This window comes from Sinocyclocheilus grahami, unplaced genomic scaffold, assembly GCF_001515645.1.
Source record: "Sinocyclocheilus grahami isolate Dianchi unplaced genomic scaffold, SAMN03320097.WGS_v1.1 scaffold248.1, whole genome shotgun sequence".
Classification (NCBI taxonomy): Eukaryota; Metazoa; Chordata; class Actinopteri; order Cypriniformes; family Cyprinidae; genus Sinocyclocheilus; species Sinocyclocheilus grahami.
The window spans coordinates 858,860-867,301 of NW_015505427.1; positions in this window are offsets into that span (position 1 = coordinate 858,860).

The window sequence follows — 8,442 nt, forward strand, 5'->3', positions numbered from 1 at the left end:
TCATCATCAACTCCCCACCTCAAATTATGAATTCGCCTTTGTTTTCTTTTTGAAGCTGGTAGCACATTCTGATGGCTGGTAGGCCACTTCAAAAAAAAAAATTGCTTGCTGCTGGAGCTAGCTTTAGTCCGGCCAGCAGAGGGTGCTCATTCCCTGACTTGTATGGGTGCAAAAGTCTTAGCATAAGGAATCGAATTTCAGAGTGTAAAAGAAGCAACCTTTTGATAAAGCGTTAGACCGGCACCTGTAAAAAGGATATTGTAATATCCTTTAAAATAAAATTTATTTCTGTGATGCAAAGCTGAATTTCCATCAGCCATTACTCCAGAATAAAGTGTCACATGATCCTTAAGAAATCATTCTAATATGCTGATTTATTGTTAGAATTATCAATGCTGGCAACAGTTGTGCTGCCAAATATTTTTTTGGAAACTGCGATACATTTTTTCAGGATTCTTTGATGAATAAAAAGTTAAAAAGAACAGCATTTATTCAAAATATAAATCTTTTCTAACAATATAAATCTTTGCTATCACTTTTTAACAAATTAACAAGTGTTTAAAAGTGTTAATTTATTTTAAAAAAGAAGAAAGAATAAAGATTTACTGACCCCAAACATTTGAACTGTAGTGTTGAACTGTTTGAACTGTATAGTTAGAAAAGATTTATATTTTGTAACTTTTATTTTTTTTCCATTTGACAGGAACACATTCAAGGTTTTATTTAGATCTAAAAAACAAAACAATCATATACACAAAAAATATTGCTTGAAACTGCAAACACTTTATTGGTTAAGTGTCATGATACCATATACATTGTTCAGTAAATTCAGATATACATATGCTTTTTGCAATGGTTTATTGTTTGTCTTCATGGCTGTAATATAAAATGAATAAAAAAAAGCGTTTTTCAACGTTTTTTATTGTTTTAAAGGCTTCAGCTTCTGTTATTCAATCTTTTTTTTTTAAATTAGGTTTAACTGATCATAAATGCCCATGTTCAAAGTGTACTTGTAATACACACACACACACACACACACACACATATATATATATTCATATAACTCCAGTTTAACAAATGTTTTCTGAAGTGATTCAGTTTTGAATGAGATACAGCTGCTTCTGTGGAAATATGAAAATTATTTAAAATGTGGTCAGTAATGACTTCGTAGCAGTCTCTTTTAGGGTAGCTCTGTAAAAGATAAACCTATTAAAATCTTACTGTGGGGTCTGGACATTTTCTCTTCCTTGGTATGCGGAAGACAGGTGTGAAAGTTCCCGTAAGAGTCTGTCTCCCGTCTTCAGTCCAATGCGCAAATCTTCGCCCATGACTGCAAACGCACATTATCGAAAACAAGTATTTTTTTGTTTTATGTTAACGGTTGCATTAAATGAATTAAATAAAAAAAAATTATTCAATTTTAAAAATGTGTACCCTTCTAGATGAAAGTTCTCCATCAGAATTATACACCACCACCTTCTAAGATCTGCCATGTCCTCCTAAATAGGAAAACTGTTTCTTTTAAATAATGTCTCCTCTGAAACTATTCATATAAACTAATTCAAACACAGGAGGAACACTCAAATCACTCCCAGATTCAGTTAAGTCACATAACCACAATTCAACATGTCAGTAGCTACAAGATTACACCTACCTGAGGTGTGTGAAATGATTAAGGAGTTATCTTGTTTTTAGCAACACTTACCACAGTGAAATCGAAATAAGCCTCCATTGTTATATACCAGATGTACTGCATATAAAATATATATTTTCAATAACATTGTTGTCATGCAGTATAGCTGAACAGCATAAAACTGTGTTAAAAATGAATGTGGACTGTCGTTAACAGTTTCAGTTATATCAGAATTTACACATTTTTGTCAATTTAATCTTGTAATTTGTCTTGTTTAAGTTCCAAATGTTAACTCACCCTGATCATGAAGATACCACAGTCATTCCCATAATCTTGCACATGCGGGAACTCCCTGTTTGAATAGATGATTTTATAGTTACTTATTCACTGTGATAATACAAGATAAAGTATAGTAATCACACACACACACAATCATTTAAGTTACAGTTTACCTTTAAATCACTTCCAGTTTTTTCTGACCACTTTCCAGGGACAAGATTCTGTGCAAGTTTCCAATTGGTGGATGAAGTGCTCTGTTTTGTTTGATCATGCTTGGAACACTAAATTAATCAATCAACAATAGAACACAAACTGAGGCATGAACAGTACATACACTAAAGTCACACATAAAGTGTTCCCTATAAAGTACAGGCCAGAGAACTGAGTTTGGTAGGACATGTTTCCAAATTGTCCTGCAGTCTTATGGTACATAGATGTTGGTTGGGCCTCCTTTTGCATGAATTACTGCATCAGTGCGGCGTGGCATGGAGACAATCAGCCTGTGGCACTGCTGAGGTGGTATGGAAGCCCAGGTTGCTTTGATAGCTGCCTTCAGGTCATCTGCATTGTTGGGTCTGGTGTCTCTCATCTTCCTCTTGACAATACCCCATAGATTCTCTATGGGGATCAGGTCAGGCGAGTTTGCAGGCCAATCAAGCACAGTAACACCATGGTCATTGAACCAGCTTTTGGTGCTTTTGGCAGTGTGGGCAGGTGCCAAGTCCTGCTGGAAAATGAAATCAGCATCTCCATAAAGCTTGTCTGCAGAAGGAAGCATGAAGTGCTCTAAAATTTCCTGGTAGATGGCTGCATTGACTGTGGACTTCAGAAAACACAGTGGACCAACACCAGCAGATGACATGGCAGCCCAAATCATCACTGACTGTGGAAACGTCACACTGGACTTCAAGCAACATGGTTTCTGTGCCTCTCCACTCTTCCTCCAGACTCTGGGACCTTGATTTCCAAATGAAATGCAAAATTTACTTTCATCTGAAAAGAGGACTTTGGTCCACTGTGTTTTCTGAAGTCCACAGTCAACACAGCCATCTACCAGGAAATTTTAGAGCACTTCATGCTTCCTTCTGCTGACAAGCTTTATGGAGATGCTGATTTCGTTTTCCAGCAGGATTTGGCACCTGCCCACACTGCCAAAAGCACCAAAAGCTGGTTCAATGACCATGGTGTTACTGTGCTTGATTGGCCTGCAAACTCGCCTGACCTGAACCCCATAGAGAATCTTTTATTGGTCTTATGAAGTATTCTAATTTGTTGAGATAGTGAATTGGTGGGTTTTTGTGAAATGTGAGCCAAAATCATCACAATTAAAAGAACCAAAGACTTAAACTTCTTCAGTCTGTGTGCATTGAATTTATTTAATACACGAGTTTCACAATTTGAGCTGAATTACTGAAATAAATGAACTTTTCCACGACATTCTAATTTATTGAGATGCACCTGTACTTAGCCCAACTTACTGGGAGAGATATTAGAGGATCACAGTGTATAAGTAGGAGCCAAGTTGGTGGGATATGCAATGTAGAAATAAATGTATTTTTCATGCAAAACAATAGAAACAATACAAAGCAAATGTGGCACCAACAAAGCACCAACTACAAAGCACCAACTACTTCCAACATGTAAGAGTGTTACATGTTGGAAGTAGTCAAAATCATATCTGATTTTGTGCCATACTATGCACAACATCCAAGCATGCATCTCCTACCTGTTTAAAAAGTTTGAAAATATTGCTTTTAAATCAAGCATTACTTCTATAAATTAAAATAGGTTAATGACTCTACAAGAATGGTACCCACACATGAGTCCAAATGTTCCTTTGCAGACCAAGAGACAACAAGTCCCAGGTAAGGCAAATTGATCCCTCCTTAACTATCAACTCATTGGCTGGTTTACTCACATCCAATACATAGTTGATCTAAAAATTACAAAAAGTAAATAAATACAAATAAAAAATTGAAAATGAAATCCCAAGATATAACAAACCTTCTAAAGTACCATTTGTTCTTGAAGGAGATGTCCCTTTAGTATCCATGAATCTCTGCAGGGCCTGAGGTTTGCTATTTGAGTGAGAGCCTCACACTGGTGTCCACACGTGTTCATGTTCAATTCTGCCACATTTGCTGCAAAAGCACTCTCTATACAGTGTGCATAAATTAACTGTTAACTAATTGGTGAGAGAAACTGTAATCGTATGAACTATACAGGTATTCCTTAACACTCACCCAACCTGTTGTTTTCATTAGAAGTAACTTAAAAAACAAAACCGAAAGTCACGAAAACAAAACACTGACGTTTAACACCCAAAGGTATACATACATAACTAAATTTGACCACAAACTGCTCAACCACTTGACTGTTGATACAGCCAGCAAGTTCAGGAACAAGCCTGAAGTACATCTGTAGTACATCTTTCTCATCCTTCGTATTTCCCACATGCAATTTATCACAGAGCACATAATGCTCTGACGATCCTGTTAAGGGGTGCCCATTTATATCAGGAGTTTCCTTTGCCTTTATTAACCATGGAAGACTTACTGTGAGCCTCCCTTCTTTAGCACGTTGGATGTGTTCAGCAGTATGGCTGAATAATCTTCCCTCATGAGGAGAAAAGGGCAGTGCTGTTGGAAATCTTATATTTCCACGAGTTGCCAGTCCTCGGGCAAAGTCATAAATTACTATATTTGGAATGTGCTGCCATGACATTAACAAGTCCATATAGTCCATTGGACTTTCTGCTCTCAAGTTGAACTTTAAACTATACACAATTCCAGATGGACACATGATTGTAGCCCAACCACCTAAGAAGATAACATTTCTTTAGCAACACACAATGCTATTCATCCCTCTATAAATGTAATAATTAATATTATTAGTAACAAAACTCATACTTATCAGAGGCACCCCAAACTTTGCCAAATACTTTTTCAGTTCTTTATTTCTGTGCAAAGTTGTAGAATGAGATCCACTTTGGACCCTGATGAGTCCATGCCACAAGACTTGCATAGTTTGTTCACCTCTTCCAAGTCCAAAATTCTTCCATGTCCACCACACCAGGGATTTCACTTACACTCTTAAAAATAAAGGTGCTTCACGATGCCATAGAAGAACCTTTTTGTCTAAACGGTTCCATAAAGAACCTTTAACATCTTTGAAGAACCTTTCTGTTTCACAAAAGGTTCTTTGTGGCGAAAGAAGGTTCTTCAGATTATAAAAAGGCAAGAAAGAAATGGTTCTTTAAAGAACATTTGACTGAATGGTTCTTTGTGGAACCAAAAATGGTTCTTCTATGGCATCGCTTGAAGAACCTTTTGAAGCACCTTTATTTTTAAGAGTGAAAGACAGTTGAAGCAAGTTGATAAATATAATATGATATACACATTTTTCAGTAACACTTAAAATTATTTTTAAAACATTTTCCTCACCTGGCAGGCTAAACACTCCTTTCTTATGCAGATCAATTACAACAATGGCTGGATTGTAGCCACATATTATTAATATGTGTATTGATGGTCTGTCAAAGCTTCAAAATGTATGTGTCCCCGCAGTATACGGCTGTGCAGAGGTTGCTTCACATCTAATGACAGTTCCATGGCCTCAAAAACTCTTCCTGCTGTGGTGTGAATCTATAAAATGATAATGTCGAAGATAATTGTGTTAAGAAACATGTTCTACTTATTCACATAAAGTGAAATATCTAGAAATCCTTTTGTATTACAACAAACAAGGACTTGTCACCTAACCTGGAGAGATGCCCTTAAGTACAGACTGAAGTGAAGGCTAAGAATGATGTGGTCATCATAATTGTGTACACTCTTGATATCGGTATATCATTCCACAATAGAAGCACTTTTTAAAGAATGTTGATATACCTAAACATTTGATACAAATAAATTAAGACAAAAAAGGATATTAGTTCAAATGTGTCTTTGTTTCTACTTTTATTGCATAAATATTACACAACAGCAAGGAATTTGTTCTGTATGGCTTTCTCTCTTACCTTCAAAGACACGTGTTAGTGTTAAAAGTTTTGCACTTTTTGTTATGAGAATGGGGTCACTGAGGACTCTTTGTCCGCTGCATTCTGTGCAAAACATTACAGAGGGTACACATTCTTTTGGAGGGTGGTGCTCAAATGATGGTGTCAATACATTCTTGGGAAGTTTAGCTGGCAACATCTTGAATTTTTGGATGTATGTTGCAGTTCTTAACAACTCTTTTCCTAGTGGATACCTTTCATGTGAAACCTCCGCCTCTTGCAGATAATTGCTTGTGGTATCCTCCACTGGTTCTGTGGATTTGACAGATTTGAACAGATGGCGTTTGTTTTGGAATAAAACCATTTTGCTATGTACTTATGTATACAGGATGCCCATGGCTTAGCACAAGGACAGTGCCAGATATTTTTCCTTGAGTTATAGGCCACCATCACTCTCCCAACACGACTATAATATGACGGTTTTTGCTCCAAAACAGAAACACAGTTTCTGGATTGTGCCAGGTCCAATGTTCACAGATACAGCAAGTGGAGCAAAGCCAGCATTCTTAAGTCGTTCTAAACACATATAGGTTTTTTCTTCTTCAAACAAATGTGCAGCCACCATTTCATTCAATGTGTTTTCCTCCATAGTACAATAACTGGAAGGCACAGAACAATAATCCAGTGATCGTAGATGGCAACATCGAAATGTCTGGTGTCCACTTCTACCAGCAACTTCAGAGTAGAGACAACACTCCTCAATCTCACACTCAATATGCTGTTTTGGCCCTTGAATGCTATGCTTGACATGAATAGGAACAGGAGGTCCACGAAAAGCCTTTGTCACTGCATAAATGCCTGATTGTGGGTCTAAAGGTTGACTCTGTAAGTGGTATTCTTTTGTGATGTCTGGGAACTTTGAAGAATGCCTTCTTTGACATATTACAGTGTGGACACTCCACAACCGTTTGGCTTAATTTGTTAACTCTAAAAGGGTGCTGGGTCATATTCTCATAATGAATACTACCAAGCTGGTCCTTCACAAAGGCAGGGCTCGGAGTGGAGACGTTCCCGGGGCTCGACGTGGAGACGCTGCCGGGACTCAATGTGGAGATGCTGACAGAGCAGTACTAAATACGCTGGCAGATAAATGTGTCTTTACAGCCTGGGCAATGGAAATGGGGTGACACCCTGCAGTTTTGGTGGCATTTGTATATTCTGAAACCTACACAGGTGTCACGAATTCGGTTCATGGACTTCAGTTTATTCACCACCAGATGTCACACTTTCCATTACATTGACTCTCGCACTACACAAACTGTTGCATAGCACCCCGGACTACATATCCCATCATTCTTTGCACGATTTGCACACTGCACTGATTGCACACAGCTGTTTCTAATCACCTCACTCACTATATAACACCCACTCTAACCACATTTCTCTGCTGAGTATTGTTTAGTGTTTTTCACTCCCCTAGTGTTAGCTGCCTTACCTAGCCATTCTGCTTCTATTCAAATAAAAGCTTGCAGATGGATCCACACGTCTCACGTCTCGTCAGCCCCGTAACAACAGGGGTTAACAAAAGGTTTTGTAGCACATTGTAAAATAAGATAAGTGTTGTACTTGAGGTGGTAATGATGTTTAAGGCTGACTGTTATCTAAGTCATCATACATGATTCTTTGATACACTGGTAAATGTATATTTGTACAAGAAGCTCTTACCTTTATAGTCCAAAAATACAGTATATTACAATGCACAATTGTATGTGCTTTTACCTGGCACCTGTCAGACAGACAGGACAGTGGAAGCATCCATCCTTATACACTGTAAAATCTAATTAGTTGGGCTTACTTAAAAGAAGCATGCAAACCGATTGCCTTAAAAAAACTAAGTAAAGTGAAATAGGAATAATATGTTAGTTATATAGTAACATGGTTTATGTACATGTTAGTATAGTTTACTTACACGAGAGTTCTAGTAAGTAAAAAAGAACTGTAGGGGTACTTAATCCTTTCATTTAGGTTTACTCATGACTTAGTATAGCTACTCACTGACTCCCAGAGTGCATTGCGGCAGAATAAATTATGCAGTTGCTTTGTTTTACAGTTGTTGTTTTTATTTGCAAATTATTAGCAAATAAAATGGTTATTGTTACAATAAAAATAATTGAAATTGAATTGTTACCATTGTTGTGATTCGTGTGCTGAATGTTTAAGTCTGTGTGTGATTTAAGCATATCACCACACCCTATTTAAGGATTATACAAACCCAATTATAAACTTCTCAAGGTATTTTTGAAAAATAAATTTCGCAAAAGTTCATTGACTAAAACAAGCACAAAAAAATAATACATTATTGATTTAATTAGAAGATAAGTCCCCTTCTATAAGCAACCTATGTATTACTTGTCTTCCCTTAAAACCAAATTATTCTGATTGCATATTGCATTGCTGCATAATAAGATAATTATAGTAACATAAAAGAAGTTCCAAGTGCCCAACCAAAGGGAACGCTAATCACTATAATGGT